The sequence below is a fragment of the Xenopus tropicalis genome, chromosome 5, assembly GCF_000004195.4.
Source record: "Xenopus tropicalis strain Nigerian chromosome 5, UCB_Xtro_10.0, whole genome shotgun sequence".
Classification (NCBI taxonomy): Eukaryota; Metazoa; Chordata; class Amphibia; order Anura; family Pipidae; genus Xenopus; species Xenopus tropicalis.
This window is the reverse complement of record NC_030681.2, coordinates 33,105,879-33,128,111: the sequence shown is the minus strand read 5'-3', so window position 1 is coordinate 33,128,111 and position 22,233 is coordinate 33,105,879. Positions and strand designations below refer to the sequence as shown.

Sequence of the window (22,233 nt, the reverse complement as noted above, 5' to 3'; positions counted from 1 at the left end):
ACTATCCTATTGGGTTACTTAATCTTTTCCATTTTAGTAGCCTGGGGAAACGTAGCTGCTAATAGTAGAAAGACGCCTTATCCAGAAAACCCCAGGTCCCAAGCATTTCGGATACCAGATCCCAAACCTGTACTGTACAACATGAATATATTTGTAACCCCAACAACCCCAGACTTAGCTGCTAGTAAATGTGTGTTTCTTATCACATTCACTGCAGTGTTTATATATGGGCAGGACTTATTGATTTGCCATCCAATACAATTCTACTTATTTAAAACTTTAAACAACACAAAAATAAAAGGCTGCAAGGGAGCAAACAATCTGAAATCCTCGTCTTACAGTAGTTATCTGCTTTCGCTACCTGAATAATTGATACGGATGCACCGAGCTACTTTATATATTGTGGTTGTCCTGTTTCAACCCATGAACCAGATTTTAGACTCAAATACAAATTCCAGCATTCCTGGCAGAATCCATAGCAGGTATGGGACCTGTTATCCAGAATGCTTGAACCTGGGGTTTTCCAGATAAGGGCTCTTTTCATTTGGATCTTCATAACTTAAGTCTGCTAAACATCATTTAAATATTAAACAAACCCAATAGGATTGTTTTGCCTCCAATAAGGGGTAATTATATCTTAGTTGGGATCAAGTACAAGCTACTGTTTTATTATTACAGAGAAAAGGGAATCATTTAACCATTAAATAAACCCAATAGGGCTGTTCTGCCCCCAATAAGGGGTAATTATATCTTAGTTGGGATCAAGTACAGGTACTGTTTTATTATTACAGAGAAAAGGGAATCATTTAACCATTAAATAAACCCAATAGGGCTGTTCTGCCCCCAATAAGGGGTAATTATATCTTAGTTGGGATCAAGTACAGCTACTGTTTTATTATTACAGAGAAAAGGGAATCATTTAACCATTAAATAAACCCAATAGGACTGTTCTGCCCCAATAAGGGGTAATTATATCTTAGTTGGGATCAAGTACAAGGTACTGTTTTATTATTACAGGGAAAAAGGAAATCAGTTTTAAAAATTGGAATTATTTGCTTATAATGGAGTCTTTGGGCAATGGCATTTCTGTAATTTGGAACTTTCTGGATAAAGGGTTTCCGGTAGTGGATCCCATACCTGTACTAACATATAAACATAAGCATTTGCTCAAATGTATATAAAATTGATTTTTTTGCACAGTTTTAAATTTTTTTTATTTCAGTTAAAGGGGTAGTTCACTTTTGAATTCTTAGTCTTAAGTTTTTATTTTTTAGTGTTATTTTAGATTACTAAGTGTTTTATTTAGCAGCTTTCCTGTTTGGTATTTCAGCAGCTATCTTGTTGGTAGGGTCTTGCTTACTCTAGCAACTAGGCAGTGGTTTGAACAAGAGACTGGAATATAAATAGCAGAGGGCCTGCATATTTGGCATTTGCAGGCAAATAATTTTTTTAAAAAATGTAAAAATCAAATAATCCATGCCTTTAAGAAAAGCTGCCTTTGTGTTACTTACTCAGCATTTCTAAGCTGAGTTCAGTCTGTCACTACTACCTGTGCTTCAGGTACCACGTTTCCCAAATCCTATTATTATTGTTGTTATTATTACTATTAACATGTATTTATAAAGTGCCAACATATTCTGCAGCGCTGTTAAATAAATGGGTATATACACTGAATATACAGAATTCCATATAAAGCAACCAATAACCGATACATGAGGTGAAGAGAGTCGTGTCCAAAAGGACTTACAATCTGAAAGGGAATCCGTGATAGTTGAAGAGCGGCATTTAATTGCCTCTGTTTTCTCTCTGATGACAGTGGTACTAAAGATGCCTCTGTGACATTAAAGAACTGTGAGGGAGATAATAGATTCTGTAAGAATCCTAAAAAAAAAAAATGGAAAAATTATTAATGCAACTCATAAGTTCATAATGGGGAAAGTCTGCTTCTTAGTCTATATTTTATTCTTACTTTTAGCTCTGTTTATTTAATCTCCAAATTCAAAGCCAAACCGGAGACCTGCAGGATCCAGAAACTGGAAGGAAACAAAAGAAGAATTAAAAACACTCTATATCATCATAGGGTTTCTATATCATAATAGGGGGGTGGTGGGGAAGTGGTTCATCTTGTGTGCAGACAAACCGTTTCTAGGTACGTTGGTGCAGAAATTGTAACAGTTGTAGAAGCAGCCGAATTCCTTATATTATAAATATCAGGATTGGATTTTCTTAAAAATGGATGCAGAATTCCTTACGCAATTAAATCTTTTTATTAGGTCTTACCATGAGAACTACCAGCAACAAAAGATGAAAATCCTATTGTGTATTTTGGTGATGACAAAATGGTCCATAAGCACCATCTAGTGGTATTTTTATGAAGTACTTTTAGAAATAAATCTGGATAAGAATTGCCAGTGGCTTTCTTTATTAGAATGTATAATGCTAGAGAATCATTGTTCTGTGTTTTGGGTAGCTGCAGAGCTGATGGTGCACATTCATTGGGACACTGCTTAAAGTGGACCTGTCACCCAGACATAAAAAGCTCTATAATAAAAGTACTTTTCAAATTAAACAAGAAAACCACATTCATTTCTATATTAACACACCCGAACCCATTATAAAGGCATTTAAAAATCCCAGCTGTCAATCAGCTGTACTTTAACTGTCAATTCAGCTCTCAATTCCCCCCCCCACCCCCAACCATCAAATTGTGTAGCCAGTGCTTGGGCCTGGGCATCTGGTCCCCCATTCTGGCACATACACAAGATTTTGGCATGATACAAAGCTTGCCTTAAAGGAACAGTAACACCAAAAAATGAAAGTGTATAAAAGTAACTAAAATATAATGTGCTGCTGCCCTGCACTGGTAAAAGTTGTGTGTTTACTTCAAAAAGTCTACTATAATTTATATAAATAAGCTGCTATGTAGCCATGGAGGCAGCCATTTGAATGAGAAAAGGCACAGGCACATAGCAGATAACAGATAAAACACTATTGTATTCTACAGAGCTTATCTGTTATCTGCTATGTAACCTGTGCCTTTTCTCCTTTTTTCCAGCTTGAATGGCTGCCCCCATGGCTACACAGCAGCTTATTATATAAATTATAGTAGTGTTACTGTAGCAAACACACCAGTTTTACCAGTGCAGGGCAGCAGTGCATTATATTTTTATTACTTTAAAGCTCTTTCATTTTTTGGTGTTACTGTTCCTTTAATAACAGTGTCCACAAAATGGCACCTGCCTATTTGCTGTGATTGTGTAATTCCTGGACTGAAGGGAACAAGATTTATATTACTTATATAGTGTAAATGAACTTTATTTTGCTAAACTAACACAATAGAAAAGAGTTTCAAATTATTTCTTAAGGTGACAGGTCCCCTAGTTTAACCATTAAGTTCACTTTTAGTCTGTTATAGTATAGCCAGTTCTTAGCAACTTTGCAACTGGTCTTCTTCTTTTTTTTTTTTTTTTTAATAGTTTTTGAATTATGGGTTTTTCTCTTCTGACCCTTTCCAACTTTCAAATGGGGGTCACTGACCCTGACAGCCAAAAACAGTTGCTCTTTGAGGCTACAATTTTATTGTTACTTTTTTATTCTTTATCTTTCTGTTCAGACCCCCTACTATTCCTATTCCAGTCACTCATTTAAACCGCTGCCTGGTTGCTAGGGTAATTAGGACCCTAGAAACCAGATAGCGGCTAAGATTCTGCACTGGAAAGCTACAGAACAAAAAATTTAAAAAAAAAATAGCACTCTCGACACCTTACTAAAAGTTGTTTTAAAGGTGAAGGAAATGGAATGGCCTGCACCAGTTCCTATTGTTTTATTATGTAATTTGTTCAGCTCAGGCAGGCTGTGCCTAATCAGGTGACATACATTGACTAGCGTAGTGCTATTTAATAATAAATCCAATAAGGGAACAGGTCAGTAGCCAAGTAACTTTGATGTAAGCGCTCATGTCTGTGTGCTGCAGAGATGGTATGGTTAGAGACTCCTGGGATACAAAATTGCTGGATCCACTTGAACATTACTAGAGTTAAAATATAAAGGTATTCACTAATATTAGACAATCTCCTTCAGTTTTTTTAGTGGCTTATACAGGAAGGTTGGGCTCCTTTTTCTTTTTAAGGTGCCTCATCTGCCTGTGAGAGAAACCCTAAGTAATCCCTCATTGAATTTATTAATAAGATATTTCCCAAGGGGCCACTGTGTACTTTATTCAGTATAAAAATTGTAGTTCATTTGGTTGTGCAATTTATGAAAAATAAAAGAAATATATATGCTGGGACTGCTATGACACATATGCCTTTACCCTTACTAAGGTTCAGTAGTGCAAGAAACCCAGCAAGTGCCACCCCTCAGCACACATACATACTGGGATTATACACTCGATGCCAGCTGCACCAATACTACATAATGCAATCTGTTATCCTGAAACATGTTTTTCAGAAAGCTGCAAATTTAAGCATAATTTATAAACCCCATTTTAAGCTAATAATTCTAATTCTTAAAAGTGATTTCTTTTTTTCTCTGTAATAATAAAACAGTGCCATGTACTTGATCGTAACTAAGCTGCATGAATCCATATTAGTTGCAAAACAAATTGGGTTTATTTTATCTTCAATATGTTCAATACATTTTTAATTGATCCAAATTACTGAAGCATTTTAAATAACAAATCATATTGTAACATGTTTGTTTAGCTGTCCAGGTGTATATGGTTATACATGGTTTTTATTAATGACATATAGTGCCACCTGGTGGTTAGTTTTCAGAAATGCATTGCGAAGCTGTGTGGTTTACATTCTTTAATTACATTTACTTAACAGTAACATATTCTGCAGTGCTGTTAAAAAGGGTACATAATAATTGGCATAAAATAATACAACATTAATAAAATTAACAAAATAATACATTAAATGGGACTTGTGACCTACACATAAAAAGCTGTATAATAAATGTTCTTTGCAAATTAAACATGAAACCTAAATTCCTATTTTTTATTTAAACATCCATACCTGTTATGAATTTATTTAAAAATCTGATCTATCAATCCTTTATTGCCTACCCTGCCTCTGGCACACAGGCATTCAGAACTTCTAGTGCTGGCCCTTTCCTCCTCATACTCTGCAATTGCCAGTTCATGGTCATTTGGTCTCCCATTTTGACGTACAGTGGCTTGCAAAAGTATTCGGCCCCCTTGAACTTTTCCACATTTTGTCACATTACAGCCACAAACATGAATCAATTTTATTGGAATTCCACATGAAAGACCAATACAAAGTGGTGTACACGTGAGAAGTGGAACGAAAATCATACATGATTCCAAACATTTTTTACAAATAAATAACTGCAAAGTGGGGTGTGCGTAATTATTCAGCCCCCTGAGTCAATACTTTGTAGAACCACCTTTTGCTGCAATTACAGCTGCCAGTCTTTTAGGGTATGTCTCTACCAGCTTTGCACATCTACAGACTGAAATCCTTGCCCATTCTTCTTTGCAAAACAGCTCCAGCTCAGTCAGATTAGATGGACAGTGTTTGTGAACAGCAGTTTTCAGATCTTGCCACAGATTCTCGATTGGATTTAGATCTGGACTTTGACTGGGCCATTCTAACACATGGATATGTTTTGTTTTAAACCATTCCATTGTTGCCCTGGCTTTATGTTTAGGGTCGTTGTCCTGCTGGAAGGTGAACCTCCGCCCCAGTCTCAAGTCTTTTGCAGACTCCAAGAGGTTTTCTTCCAAGATTGCCCTGTATTTGGCTCCATCCATCTTCCCATCAACTCTGACCAGCTTCCCTGTCCCTACTGAAGAGAAGCCCCCCCAGAGCATGATGCTGCCACCACCATATGTGACAGTGGGGATGGTGTGTTCCGAGTGATGTGCAGTGTTAGTTTTCCGCCACACATAGCGTTTTGCATTTTAGCCAAAAAGTTCCATTTTGGTCTCATCTGACCAGAGCACCTTCTTCCACATGTTTGCTGTGTCCCCCACATGGCTTGTGGTAAACTGCAAATGGTACTTCTTATGGTGTTCTGTTAACAATGGCTTTCTTCTTGCCACTCTTCCATAAAGGCCAACTTTGTGCAGTGCACGACTAATAGTTGTCCTATGGACAGATTCCCCCACCTGAGCTGTAGATCTCTGCAGCTCGTCCAGAGTCACCATGGGCCTCTTGGCTGCATTTCTGATCAGCGCTCTCCTTGTTCGGCCTGTGAGTTTAGGTGGACGGCCTTGTCTTGGTAGGTTTACAGTTGTGCCATACTCCTTCCATTTCTGAATGATCGCTTGAACAGTGCTCCGTGGGATGTTCAAGGCTTTGGAAATCTTTTTGTAGCCTAAGCCTGCTTTAAATTTCTCAATAACTTTATCCCTGACCTGTCTGGTGTGTTCTTTGGACTTCATGGTGTTGTTGCTCCCAATATTCTCTTAGACAACCTCTGAGGCCGTCACAGAGCAGCTGTATTTGTTCTGACATTAGATTACACACAGGTGCACTCTATTTAGTCATTAGCACTCATCAGGCAATGTCTATGGGCAACTGACTGCACTCAAAGTGGATTTTCGTTCCACTTCTCACGTGTACACCACTTTGTATTGGTCTTTCACGTGGAATTCCAATAAAATTGATTCATGTTTGTGGCTGTAATGTGACAAAATGTGGAAAGGTTCAAGGGGGCCGAATACTTTTGCAAGCCACTGTATACACGAGATTTTGGGGTGATACAAAACTTACCATAATAAAAGTGCCCTTAAAATGGCTTGCTGTGATTGGGAATTCCAAGACTGAAGGAAACGTTAACAAAAAAAAAATATGTAATGTATATATTGCTCAACTAACATAATAGTAAAAGATTTGGGTGGGGATTAGTGATGTGCGGGCCAGCCCAAAACCCGCAGGTCAGGTGGGTTCAGGCCGACATCTGCACATCAGAAGCAGGTTCGGGCCAAGCTCTTCTGCCACCCTCCATGTCTGTGACCTAACTGAGCCCCACTTCCAGCTCTGGCAGCATCTGTTTATAATCGCTCACCTGCCCTGTTCTGCCCCCTCTGTGACATCAGAGATTGGGCGAGGAGGCGCGGGTGTATAAATAGATGTGACGCCACGGGTTGGGTGCAGGTTGACCATTACTGACAGCGGTACTGTTATTGCACATGACCAGGTGGTAGGTTAAAATGCGAATGAGTTGATATGTTTGCAGTATATAACTAGGTATTTTTCTTTTTTGGAAAACAGTTACAGTAAAGGGGTAGTTCACCTTTAAAAATAACTTTTAGTATGCTATAAAATGACTTATGCCTAGCAACTTTGCAGTTGGTCTTCATCTTTATTTATTTTGATTGTTTTTGCATTATTTGCCCTTTAATGATTTCATTAAACCCATTCAAACCACTGCCTGGTTGCTATGGTAAACATGCTCTAGCAACTAGATAGCTGCTAAAATACAAAACTAAAGAGCTGCTGAAAAAAAGTGACATAACTGAAAAACCACAAAAATATAAATATGAAGACCAATTGCAAATTGTCTTAGAATATCAATGGCTCATACTTAAAGTGACAACTGATAACAACAGCTTTTGTTCTTTGTTGGGTACTCCTGGATTTTCTGAAGCTGCCCATACTAAGGAAGATCTACTTGTTTGGCAAGGTTGACAAAAAAGTAGATCTTGCTATCAGGCTGATACAGTCATTGCCTCGAGGATTTTCAAACCTGCTGAGAGATATGTGCCAGGCTGGCCAATTGGTGAGCCAATAAGCTGCTGACTGTGGAGTGGCAAGTTTTATCGGCAATCTTTATAGTGAGGGATGGTCAATAATTGATGCGGCCTGATGGGAGCCCATACAGGTAGAGTCCCGTTATTGCTGATAATTGGACCAGGTTCTGTATTGCCTCTGAGTGGAGTCTTTTGAATAGCATTAGTCCTTCTTATTTTAACCAGTTTCTAAAAAAGCAAATACCCTGCTGCCTCACCCCGTGTCTGCTGCCAGTATCCTTACACTAGTGCAAGTGGAATACAAAAGGGAATGCTAGGGACTGCATTTAAATAGGGATGCACAGGTTTGAAAGTATTCCTCGCAACATTCTAAATGTAAAATGATGACTTTTCTAACTGTGCCCCAATATATCCAACTCATGTCACTGTCAGCACCTCCGATTCCCAACCCCGGTCTTGTATTGTGCAGGACATATATATATAAAGCAGGACAGCATGTAACTAGGCTAATAAGAATAAGGCATAAACATGGGAATAGGAGAATGGGATTGCTAAGGAAAGCCAAACAAAATATACATGGGAGAGAACTAAATAACAGTGCATGGCATTCTCTGATACACAGTGCAAGTGGTCTAGGTGAAATTGTAGGGTGTCCTGAAAATCTTCCGCTTCAGGTTTTAGAGGCAGCTACATGTACTTCTCTTCTCTTTCAGCTTTTATAATGGCTCTATTTCCAGCATCCTTTCTTGTCTTTCTTTGTGAAGAGCTAATACTTGAAGTCCTGTTTATACATCCTCTTTGAACAGGAACATGGGCCCAAGAAATATATTTGTGTTGATACATGGGCTGATTCTCTCTGGATACCCACCTGAAAGAGCAGCAGGCTGATTGATTTCATATTTGCACACGTGGCATTGCCAGCATGCATGGGGGGGGGGGGGGGCAAATTGCAATGGTATATAAGAATATGGGGAGTCTCATTTTTTGCAAACTAATTGTGTAGTTCACCATTCCTTTTAACCCTCTGCCAAATGCAAACAGAACTATGAACTTCTTCCTGGTCACCGGCTTCCAGCTCCCTTGTATTGGAAAGAACCATGACTTGCTCCTCACACACCAAGTAGTTGTGATTGGCTCCCATAACCACTAACTTCGTTTTCCTTCTTGTAACCTTTAGCAGATGCTTCTCACTTTTCCTCTGATATCCCAGTACCTTGCAGGTATGATCGTGCCCTCTATTCTCACCACTTTGACTTTTTCCATTCTGTAGTGAGATTCTAGTATCCCCTCGGGTTCTAGCAACCTTAGTGATGCTAACATTTTAGTAAGAGTGAAGTACAAGTTCAGCCTCACAGTCTATCTGCTATCAGTACTGAGTATGGCCTATTGTCCAGATATGGAAGGGACACACACCTATGGTTAAGGGAATAACCTCCTTGGTTGTAATGATTAAGACACAAGAAGGCTCATTTATGACCACAGTGCAGTATTCAGTTCCAAATCACCTGTTTTATTGCTCATAGTGTAGAGTTTTCCAGTGCTGTTACAGTAGAGCCCAGGTGTTGGGTCCTCCACAACCCAATGCATCAAAATAAAACAATTGTATGCCTGTGTTTTCGAGATTTTGGTGCAAGTTTCAGCTAATTGTATGATTTCTGCAGTGTTGCATTAAAGGAACAGTAACACCAAAAAATGAAAGAGCTTTAAAGTAATAAAAATATAATGCACTGTTGCCCTGCACTGGTAAAACTGGGGTGTTTGCTACAGTAACACTACTATAATTTATATAATAAGCTGCTGTGTAGCCATGGGGGCAGCCATTCAAGCTGGAAAAAAGGAGAAAAGGCACAGGTTACATAGCAGATAACAGATAAGTTCTGTAGAATACAATAGTGTTTTATCTGTTATCTGCTATGTGCCTGTGCCTTTACTCCTTTGAATGGCTGCCTCAATGGCTACATAGCAGCTTATTTATATAACTTATAGTAGACTTTCTGAAGTAAACACACAACTTTTACCAGTGCAGGGCAGCAGCACATTATATTTTAGTTACTTTTATACACTTTCATTTTTTGGTGTTACTGTTCCTTTAAAACAGCATTAGCATGCAGTTCTTGTCTGGTGGAGCCAGTTGGGGGACCCTGGGATTACCACCATGTACAGGGTGGCAGAAGCATTATGGATCCATGACTCGTTAACCACTATTAAACAGAAAGCACTATTTCTGCAAACCGGAAAAGTCATCATTAGAAGTGGGTGGGGGTGAAAAAAAAAACATTAAAAAAATGTTTAAAGGAGTAAAATATAGATAATATAGGTACTATAATATGATATAAGAAATATGGATCGGATCCCCAACCTGACCTGCCTACCCGCATCTATACCCGTATCTGAAAATCCTACCCACAACCCACGGGTAACCAATCTGCTGCAGGACTCTAACACAAGTACCTTTAACCAATGGCATCAATATGTACATTTGAATCTATTTTACTGTGACTGAACTTGCCCTTGCAGTTATAAACAAGCCTTAAGATTTTTTTGTAAAGCACCAGGCCCGAGATCACATGGGCACCGTCTTTGTTAGGTTGAAACATTGGCAAAACTTTGAATGGCTCATTACAAGGAACATGGAAAGTGTAAGTTGTGAACAGCCTCTTTTAAATCCTTAAATACCTGCCACTCCAGTTCTTAAAAGGTTAATAGTAAGGCTGCAGCATCCCCTTAATCATTTGGGATTCCTTTTCCTCCTCTAACTCACTCGCCCCCCTCCTTTAGGAATTTACTATGGCTGTTGGCTTCTGAGCATGCTCAGTTCTTCTCAACCAGGTTACTGAACACTCCCGCCAGTCTAGCAGCCAATGAAGAGATGGCATTGCTGGTTTCCATAGAAACTCTTCTCTAGCTGTGCATTCTACTGGAGAAACATGTTTTTTTTCTCCTATCCTCCTCTCCTGACCTCAGCTTAAAGGAGAACTAAAACCTATTTACAAATTAAGCTCAGCTTTTTGCCCTTTACATGAAGAGCTACTTACCATTAGCTTTCCTGCAGTAGACTTCTTCCATTCCAGCAATAATAAATCAAAGTAAAAAATACTGTACACTCCTATAAAAGATTCCAGCTTCCTTTTGTCACATAACGAAGTGAGATTAGGGCGTACGCATGCGCACTTTCACTCCCCCAAGCCAAGCGCATGCTGACACAGCTCTACAGATTTCCCCAGGTCAGCACTGATGTTAGAAGCCAGAAGGAAGTGACGCGATCGATACAAAGATGGCCGTCGCAAGTAACGATGCGGCTGAAAATAACTCAGGCGTAGTGCAGAAATAGTAAGTAAGCGGGAGAAGTTTCATTACGGCGGTTCAGGAGAGGGACATGTGGCAAATGTTTTAAAAACATTTTCAAAACTTGGGTTTCGTTCTCCTTTAACCATTACCATGCCCAGTCCAAGCAGCACTTTTTATTAAAGTAAGTTCTGCACGTGTAAGCCTGCATTCTTCATTGCAGTTTGCAGATGTAAATGTCACTGATGGTCAGTGACATCGGAGTAAAAATATCTGCCAAGTAAAAGTTTCTATTTGTTTTAGGAAAATGTGATGGTGCTGGTAACCAGAAGGGATATATGCAGTGCAAATGATGTTGTGTGTGGGTGGGGGAGATGTGCCCAATTTTTATACATGGTAGGAAAAGTTTAAGTATATGGTTTGGGTAGGGCTTTTGTCCCTACAACTTTTGCATCTATAGAAACACAGCACATAGAATGGCTCATTTATAAACACGGGTGCTTAATTGCACGAGTGCAGTTCCCTACAGCAGTTCATCCACTTTTAGGCTGATGCCACACATGGCGTAGGGCTGATATTTTCGGCAAGCGGAAAAACGTTTGGCGAAAATTCAGCCCTACGCCTGCTACTTGTGCCTCCACCCGAATGAATGGAATACGCTCGGGTGCAGGCACATGTAGCCGATATACGCATGAAAACGCGTGAGAATGCAAAGTCTCGCGTTTTCATGCATATATCGGCTACATGTGCCTGCAGCCGAGCGTATTCCATTCATTCGGGTGCAGGTACAAGTAGCAGGCGAAGGGCTGAATTTTCGCCAAGCGTTTTTCCGCTTGCCAAAAATATCAGCCCTACGCCACGTGTGGCATCAGCCTAAGTTACAGAGTGAAAGCAAAGATTTGATTGTTTGCCAAGGGTAACGGCACTGGTGCAGTTTAGCATCTCATTTAGTCAGGAATGCACCGAATCCAGTTTTCCGGGTTCGGCCGAATCCACCATAAGGGATTTGGCTGAATACCGAACCGAATCCTAATTAGCATATGCTAATTAGGATTTGGAAGGGTTATTGTCTACTTCCTTGTTAACATGACAAAAAGTCATGTGATTTTTTGGATTCAGTTCAGCTAGGACCATGGATTCATCCGAACCCTGCCGAAAAAGGACCAATCCTGGCCAAATACCGAACCAAATCCTGGATTCGGCGCATCACTACTCTTATAAAACCAGCCCTAAAATGTTATGGTAAACAAAATAAAGAATGAAGTACCCCTGGCAGCCCCTAGATGGCAGCCTATGATTTCTTCCTGCGACCCATCTACAGTGGGAACATGTGCAAGCAGATAATATAAATGCAACCACAAAGTATCTAGGTAATGTAGAGATGAAATAAATGCAGCAGCCAGGCTAAGCTTTCCTGACCCTTCATGAGAGAATGGAGTGAAAAGGGAAGAATACGCTATTGTGCCAAAGGGGGATGATGAAATTCAAGATCCACATACACATAATCTAATGGCTCAGCCTCTGAAATGTTAATCCCTGAGCAGAATTATTTGAGCTGTGGGTTGCAATTTATCATCAGAATGGCACAGTGTCAAGCAGGCCTCTGTGAATGTGTAATGTTTAGGAGTACACTATTGAAACAGCCAATATTTCTAAAATGCTGAGTAATGCCATTCGCAAGAATAGCTGCTCGAAATGTTCTCCACAAACAGGATCGTTGCACAATGAACACCGGGGAAGTCTGCGCGTCGGAAGGAGATAAAAGTTCAGTTGGAAAAAAAAAATTATCATCAAAAAACTTCAATATTTTGGGCTGTGAGGTCTCTGCCAAGTGATTTTTATTTCACTTTTAAGGAGAAAGATTTTTTTTTTTTTTTTGCTATTTGCTTGGAAGAGACAGACGTCCGTATAAAACCTACAGCCATGTTTTGTTACCTGCAGTTTTCCCCCATAAAGCTGTATTGTCCCTCAGTCTGCCTGAGTGGTAGAGCTGCTTGGTGGAACATAAGATAAATCCATGCACTCAGGTCAAAATAGGCCATGGCATTTAAAGTACACAGAGGCCCAAATAGCCCCCTACCAGCCAACTAAATAGTGACTGTCTGTGGCATTTGCCAGAATCCACAGATTTCCAGTCTGCGCCTGGATGCACTCTTACCAGATGCAGCCACATGTGCATGCTTCCTGCATGGGCCAGGCTGAAGGTTAAGGGGGAGTTGTTTCTCACATCTCTGTGATGGTGGAGTCACTATAACGGTGCTTGCATGGGCACAGAGGGGAGCTGCAACCTGAGTGATGTACTGGCTCATTCTATTAAATGCTTGAGACAGCTAAAGTCACTTTTGACACCTAAACACTTGCCCCTTGTTGGTAATTTGACATCTCTCGTTCAGTCGGTCAGTTCTCCTGTCTGTCCTATTTCAAATCAATGATAGTTGCCCCGTTTTGACCAGTTTGGTAGCTTGTGGGAACTTAATCATTAAACTGGATATGTCAGCTGTAGTGTAGCAATCGGCTACTAATGCCAATGAATTCTTATTCTAAGTCATATATTACTGTTTTATTGCTTTTGACACACCTATATATTAATTTGTAGAGTGTATCTGTTTGTTTAGATGCACAAACACATACATGGTATCTGTGTACATGCAAAGAGACATGCCAAGTATGCTTCCTAAGATCTATGGCACAGCAGGCTGTCGGGCATTACCCTGATGGTCAGATGGCCCTTCCCTGGCTGTCTATGATAGATGCTGCTTAAAGCTGGCCATATACCTGAAGATGATTTCGATGAACAATGGACTCTTTCCCATAAATGCCTGCCATGATTTGGGTGATATCATGCTGATCCTATTGTTTGGCCCCTGAGCCAACGATCAGTTCATAAAGAACATGAATGCAGGCCATCGGGATAGGACCATATCAATTATCAGCCAATCATCCTCGCCCTGACAAAAAATCTGCCTATATATTGGTCGGTAAGGCCACTTGACCAGCTCCATAGAGGGGCTAATAAGCTGCTGACTTGGCCCATTAGTCAGGTGCTGCCTCCTCAGGAACCTTCCAGCAATAACTTCACCTGATTTTCCCTTTAATGGGCAATCTTTAAAGTAAAAAGTGTTTGTTTTGCCTGAAAGCAGTACAGTACAGTCAGTACATCCCAAAATAATTATGTATACAGTATTAACTAACATGAATAAAAGGTGAAGTACTGCTTATAATGGCATTATCTTATACTTCTTTGTGCTCTCTGGGCTGCAGGTTTATAAAGCAATACAGTGATTTTGAGATATACCATTTATCATGTCTAGCTTTTAGTTATACAACCAGAATGCTTTGGCTCAAAGGAAGCAGACTTATGCAACTAAAAAATAAGTGTATAGGTTAATGCATAATATCATTTATTTTTTGGTGCTAATCTAGTTAATTGAAAATTGCACTTTTTATAAAGAGATTTTTTTAGATGACTGACACTGAGAGGTCTTGCACCCAAGTGAAGTGCTTCTGATTTCCAAGTGTACATCATCTCTGTTCAGGTTGTGGTAAGGTAACTTTATATTATATTGGCATTTACCTCTTGAGGCTTGAACTTGTGCTTCCTAAAGAAACCTGTGCAGCTTTGGCTCCAGTATGTGGCTAATGATGCCCAGTATAATGCCTGCTTGCATGCTTTGTCCCTTAAGTTCTGATTCTGGAAGTGGGTGCCACGGGCTAAGGGTGTGCCTTCCCTTTGTGTAGAAAGATTTAAGAGAATTTCTATTGATCTCATAAAGTGAGGGAATCATGGGATCTAACTCCATTTATTATAGGGACCCAATTTTGGGCCCCCGTCCCTTAAGAATTCCTGTTTTACGATAACAACAAACAAATCATTTTTTTAAATCTCTTCTATACAAAACAGTATATTCTTGTACCCAGTATTTCTTTTGCTTAAAACATTATTATTTTGCACTTCCTAAACTGCCTGTGCAGATGCACTCAGTGTTAGTGGAGCCTACTGCTGATGGGGGGAAATGCTCTAAACGAATACTCTTGGGGTAACACATAAACAAACCAGCCTGTAAAGTGCGTGAGTGCAGATGTGCATTAAATGTGTGTGGGCTGTGTTGAGCAAAAGCACTTATTCTAATGCTCCTTTAGATCACATGCCATGAAGTCAGAGATTTAAGCAGTTGATTGGATTAGACACCGTCATGCAGCAAGAGGGCTGTGGAGTCTTTAAATGTTAATAAATCTCAAAACGTACACAATTTCTGAATCACATATAAAACCTGTGTTTAGTTCCCTTTTAAACATTTGCACATAAAATCCATGCACTTGATCATGCTTAAATCAGAGGAGCCAATTCCCAGAAGCCTTCAAAAATAACGTATCCCTCTTTCAAGCAGACGCGTGACAATACAGAGAGAAGACCCTTCAGTCTGCATTCAGTATATGTATTCCCCAGGCTAGGAGGGCCCTATAAGAATTCGGTAGGGGGAGGGCTCATTATTTTTTTTTCTAAGCCATAGCTTTGATCTATTTCCTTTAACAAGAGACCATAGTCGTTGAAGAAAATTGACTACTTTTTACCATAACAAATGATCACATTTAAAAAAAAAAAAAAATCCAATAAAATAACATTAAGTAATGCAGCAAAGTATAGCTGTTAATTTCCATTGAAGCCTGCCCTCTATACATGTAAATACACTGTATAGCGGTGGCACTGCCTGATTTACATGTACAACTGCCTAGTGGCTGCACTATTGTTCCGTATCATACACAAGCTGATTTATTTGATGTCTAGAGGCAGAGAGCCCTTTGTTTGTTAGTGAGTGCTTTGTAAGCCCAACAAGATCCTATACTGGTGGAAAACATTCAAAGGGGATTGAAGAGGCCTGGATTTATACATTGTCTCTTTACCAGCCCTGCAAGTGGAAACTGTTTCCAGCTTTTGTAAAATGGCCTTTGATGTCTGTGGGATGCCAATATCCTTACAGTGGTGCACCATTTTTTCCCCCGAAAGGAGTAAATTGTCACGTTAATCCATTGGCGATGTCGGGTAGGAGGGCAGGGGGAAGAATCTCTAGAATTCAGAATCTTATTATAACAAGTACTTAAATGTCACTAAATAATGGCTGATGTAGGAACTATGGCTGAAGGACATGATTATTTTGTGTAGCATTTACAAAGTAGGGGTGAAATGTAGATGCCTTCGCAGGATGTATTATCACAAAATAAGATTCATTTATGTAAGTTTAAAAGGAAAACTATACCCCCAAACAATGTAGGTCTCTATAAAAATATATTGCATGAAACGGCTCATATGTAAAACCCTGCTTCATCTAAATTAAATTTTTTTAATTCATAAAAACATACTTTTTTATTAGTATGTGCTATTGGGTATGTGCTATTGGGTATGTGCTATTGGGTAATGCTGTTGGGTAATGCTATTGGGTAAATTGCCATTTGAAGAATTATGGGCTGCCTCCTGGGATCATAGGATTCACAGTGCACACAAACAAGCCAAGGCACACATACATGCTAGGCCCCATCAGCCAATTAATGGGCAGAGTTCTGTCTTACTCCCACACTACTTCCTGTTACAGTTAGAGCTGCATTATTTCCTGTCATGTGATCTCTGAGGGAACACACAGCCCATCACTAAATGGAGGATCAAGGGAAAGGATGTAAAAGGCCAGTATTTACTGATATATATTCCAGTTTGGTGTGATTCTTTAATAGGTCACTTAACATAATATAAACTATCTGTTGGTTAAGTATTCCTTCTGGGGTGTCGTTTTCCTTTAATTCGGAGCTTTATGGATAACAGGTACAGCAAAATAATTGGAAACCGAGGTCTATTAAAAGAAAGAGTATTTCACAAGGAGAAAAGCAACACTGAGTTTCAGCCCTTTTAGATCCTTTCCCTTGAGCCACCATTTAGTGATGGGCTGTGTGCCCCCTCAGAGATCACATGACAGGAAATGATGCAGCTCTAACTGTAACAGGAAGTAGCATGGAAGTAAGACAGAACTCTGCCCATTAATTGGCTGATGGGGCCTAGCATGTATGTGTGCCTTGGATTGTTTGTGTGCACTGTGACTCCTATGATCCCAGGGGGCGGCCCTTAATTTTTAAAATGGCAATTTTCTATTTAGGATTACCCAATGGCACATACTACTAAAGTATATTTTCATGAAAATGGTTTATTTAGATGAAGCAGGGTTTCACATATGAGCTTGTTTATGCAATTTATTTATAGAGGCCTACATTGTCTGGGGGTATAGTTTTCCCTTTAAAGGAAGGCCATCTCCCACAGACTCCATTTTAATCAAATAATTAAATTTTTTGAAAAATGATTTTCTTTTCCCCTGTAAAAAAAGAAAATCATTAAAATCATAATTCTTATGGGAGGTAAAACATTCTATTGGTTTTATTTAATGTTCAAATTATTTTTAACAGACCTGAAGCTATGGAGATCCAAATTATGAAAAAATCCTTTATCTGGAAAACCCCAGGTCCCAAGCATTCTGCATGATAGGTAATAGGTATTGTACCTGTATAGGTTTAACTGTTCATTAGTGAATTATTTATAGCTATAGGAATTGTCTTGAAATATTTTTGAGCTGTATTTTATCAGTCTGAGTTTGTGTGGCCCCTTGCCACTTGCTCAAATGAATAAAAGTGAATAAATGGGGGGGGTGTATTAATATTTTTTTTAGGCATATAGGGAGTTCTATTGTGTCCGGTTTGCACTGCCTTTAGACTGTATTTAGCTGCTCTAATGTTTGCAGACATATTTTTTGCTGCCACCTGTTGAGTCGGGTTGTTTTCAAAGAAGCTTTGGGTAATGCATGTACCTCAAACGTTTATTTAAATAACAAAGCTATAGTGCTTTGTAGAAATGGTTCAGAACTATTTGTTTTTTTACATTTTTCACATAAAATTTACATCAGTAAACATCCAAAATGTTATGTTGGTCGAAAATAAAGGTTAGAAAACAGTATAAGCATAAACTACTTTACTCAGTGCTTTACAGACACACACAAAACATTTTTATGAGTATTTTCCTCTTATTTATGAGTAATCTGGCTCCTATAATTGTACATTAGAGCAGCTCACTATTCCCATTGAATAACTAACTCCGACTGTAAGGCTGTAATTATTCTCCTTAGAGAATCACGGCATAGTGATGAGGTGTTGCAGGTTATGGCATGATCTGTATTGGTGACTCAGCTGTCAAGTACATATCATGTTGAATAACACATTTCCTTAGTATTTACATGACTCTAGCCAAGTTTAACATGTTTTTAATTCAATTCCATATTAGGTTACTCTGATTTTTTTATTTTTTCATATTGGATTATGAATGCAGGTATAGGACCTTCTATCCAGAATGCTTGGGAGTTAAGGTTTTGGATAAGGGGTCTTTCCGTAATTTGGATCACCATACCAGTATAGGATTATTTTGCCTCCAATAAGCATTAATTAAATCTCAGTTAGGATCAAGTACAAGGCACTGTTATTTTATTACTGACAAAAATGAAAAAAATGTGAATGATTTGATTAAAATGTAGTCTATGTGAGATGCACTTCCTGTAATTCAGAGGTTTCAGAACAACAAGTTTTTTGGATAAGGGATCCCATACCTGTATCCCCAAAAGTTTTTAGTTTCAGCGTTTCCATGCCCAGATGATGTCTTAATGACCAAAAGGGCAAGGCACAAACTCAGCAACTTATCGTTATATCTGGGGAGTGCAGGCTGGCCTCAGTTTTAATTCACAGAAAAGTGACAGCTTCTTAGATCAACCCTTAATGAACTTTAATAATTGCATTTTTCATAAATTGCAATAATATGAATATATGGCGCCAAGGCTAGGAATCCTCAGATAAGGATATATGATGCATCAGAGATGGGCAGTAAGGATCCAGTATCTGTGCAGTTCTGAATGTACCCCAAAACCCTTCCCCTACCCCAGTTTCAAATGGGGCAGCCCACTCACTTCCCCATTACTATAAAACCATGCAAATCTCATCAATTACTCAGAGCCAGCAGCTGACACAAACAGAGGGAAAAGGAGTGAGATCAGGTCTTAATCAGATTAGGTAGCGGAGTCCTCATTGGCAAACTGCGTACTAGATCACCTTGGTCAGTACCTGCCCGCTGCCTTCCTAATCACTTTCCAAAGCCAACCTGTATTGGCAAACTTGGACTGCGTACTAGGCCACCTGGATCAGTGCCTGCTCACAGCCTTCCTAATCACTTTCCATAGCCAACCTGTATTAGCAAACTTGGACTGCGTACTAGGCCACCTGGATCAGTGCCTGCTCACAGCCTTCCTAATCACTTTCCATAGCCAACATAGGTATGTGTAGTGCCAAATTTGTATGGTTTGATGTTCTATGAGATGTAGAAAAGTATAATGGCATACCTGCTGCTGGAACATTCACCAATAGGTGACCATATTTGGACCAGGCTGGTAATTTATGTAGGCCAAATGGTTGTATATTGTATGATTTAGCTATTTAAATGGATGGACAAATAGCACTGTTGATCTAAGAGAACGTAAGGAGCTGTGACTAATCTATTTCCCCATCTAACAATGCTCTACCCACACACTGACAAGCTTTGGAACCCATGGCAAATGAGGCAGTGTGTGACCACCTATATCATTACTTGTTTGGCAGAGTTCATGGCAGTGAGGCAGTGCCAACTGTGACCTAACCATATTGCAGGATTCTTTGTTGAAACTGCCCTGCTGTGGTGCCATGATGGGACACGGGTTTCAGAATAATTTAAGTGTATGGCCTTTCAAGTTGTGGATGTGGTCAAGCCAAGCTGTTAAAATCCATGCCGTTTTGCCATCACTCGTCAGTATAGTTTTTCCTCTTTTAGATAGTTGTTATAGCAAAGGGGAAACAAAAAATATTTCTGCTCTGTGAAATATTTTGACTAATTTTTCCTTAATGAAACAATTTTATTTAAACCATAGGCGTGTCAGTGAGTGAGCATCCTGGCACTGGTATTGCGCTGAGGTGTGGCACCTTTTCCTCACATTCCTTTCATGTGTCGGTTGAACTGGAAAATCTCACCAGCGTTAAGACAGCATCTACTCTGTGTAAAACAGGAATTGCCTATAAAGTGTATCTATTGTTAATAAAGCCCAAAAATATTCATTTATTGGTATCTGTTCACCCATCCAGACAAAACAGGCTGCATAACAAATTTGCCTCTTGAGGCATCGAAGGCTGTATGTTAAAAAAATACTGGTTATATGAATCATGACCGCCATCAGCCACCATAACGTATAATGGCAGCCTATTTTCATTTCAGTAGATATTGAACTTTTAACCTTGTATTAATACGTGGAACTAATCATGGACTCGTTAAACAGGTTCTAAATCCTATCAAGTGTTTACATTACAGCACATTGCTTCTGCCTGATTGGAGCGTGCCCAGTTCTGACTATCCAGCTCAGGTTTGATGTAAGGGACCAGCTTTATGTAAGGTTAATGGCATGGGAGGTTAGTCGTCTGCAATAAATCTCCTCTACCATGAGCGACTAATCTGCAAATGCCTTCCTACTGGCAATAATGTAAAAATAAATAGTGGGAAAACATATGTGTTGCAATTGACAATTTTGCATTGTTAAAACACAGGTAAAACTGTGCCTTTCAATGCAGAAGGAGAGGATGGGCTGTTTCTCTGCTCACATTTATAGGCAGGCTGAGAAACAGTGGGGTGATAGCACATGGTAAGATTTGTGTTTCGTGGTTAAATCAGCGATATGGCGGGCAACATGGTTCCTACGATTAAGCCAAATCACTGCAAGTAATGTAATTTGCTTGCACCAATTCTAGAGAAGAGAATGACATTTTCGGGAGATTTTTTGCCCACGGTAGTTCAGATTTAACCATTTATCAGTAATCATGCGTGTAGGTTAAATTGCAATAGTCTTGCAGTAGACTTAGTTGACAATAACAGTTAAACCATTTCAGAATGTAATCTAGTCCAACATGTTTCAGTATTATATTACTGTATCATTTAATGGGACAGAAGTGGATTAATATGTACAATTTGTTATGGTCTTAATTCCCATTTTGTTAGAGGGTAAGATAAATAGAAAAACAACGTGGCTTCCAGAGTGCCCCATAATCAGCAAAGAGAGCCAGCACACAATAGGGCAGTATAAATGTTAATTGTATGCTAAGTACCATTTCTGCCACTTGTTTGTTATCGACTGTCAGTCTAAAAATGAGTACAATAGCATATTGTTGTATCTGATAGAGTATAATGAGATAAATAACAGTATATTTATATACAGACATCTCTTACCTATATCCATTCATGACTGGCAGGGGGCACTAACCCTGTCTATTGGACATTAAAAGCATCATCTTAAATATAGTTTAGCTTACGGTAAAATTCCATAATCTTAATTTATTGCAAAATGTTTGTTTTCCATGATATTATATGAAATGTTGTATCTTATTCAAAGGCATCCGTTCAGACAGAAAAAAATCTGCATTCCCTACCTGGCTGCTGCCTGAATTATAGGTTGCTGCAAAAAAAAAAAAGGGTGTTAGGAAAAAAAGGCAATTGTTATTTGTATAATCCCTTTGTGAGCTATTGTAAAACACCTCAATAAATTTTATTAGAAACACCACCTAGTAATTTTCTAAGAAAACTTCTATATCCGGTATGACTTGGCGCCATAAGGCATGCTCACAAGCACCTACATTTGGAGAAGCAGCCATCTCTCTTACACTTGCAGAATGGAGTGTGAGAAGAGTTACTATTGTTGCATTATTGGTTAATTGGTTACAAGTGAAACTGTTGTACATCCCACAAAGTATGATAAAGTCATCATCACAGATTGTTGGGTTCGTAAGTAAAACAGTCTAAAGGTCCCCATACACGGGCCGACTATAGCTGCCGATATGGGTCCCTTGGACCGATTCGGCAGCCAATAGGCCCGTGTATGGGCAGAACAGAGCTGCCTGGCTGACCGATATCTGGCCTGAAATTGGCCAGATCTCGATCGGCCAGGTTAGAAAATCCGGTCGGATCGGGGACCGCATCGGCTCGTTGATGCGGTCCCCGAACCGACTGCCCCATAAGCTCAAATGTAATCCGATCGTTTGGCCCCAGGGCCAAACGATCAGATTATTTTTTTTTAAAGTCCCTTGCTACCCGATATCGCCCACCCGTAGGTGGGGATATCGGGTGAAGATCCGCTCGCTTG

The 22,233-nt window shown here is 39.5% G+C and overlaps 1 protein-coding gene across 12 annotated transcripts in view; it reads left to right on the top strand.

The window, feature by feature from the left end:
* ehbp1 (EH domain binding protein 1) overlaps positions 1-22,233 on the top strand; it is a 303,778-nt gene that overhangs the window by 100,051 nt on the left and 181,494 nt on the right. The gene's annotated exons all lie outside the window — the stretch shown is intronic.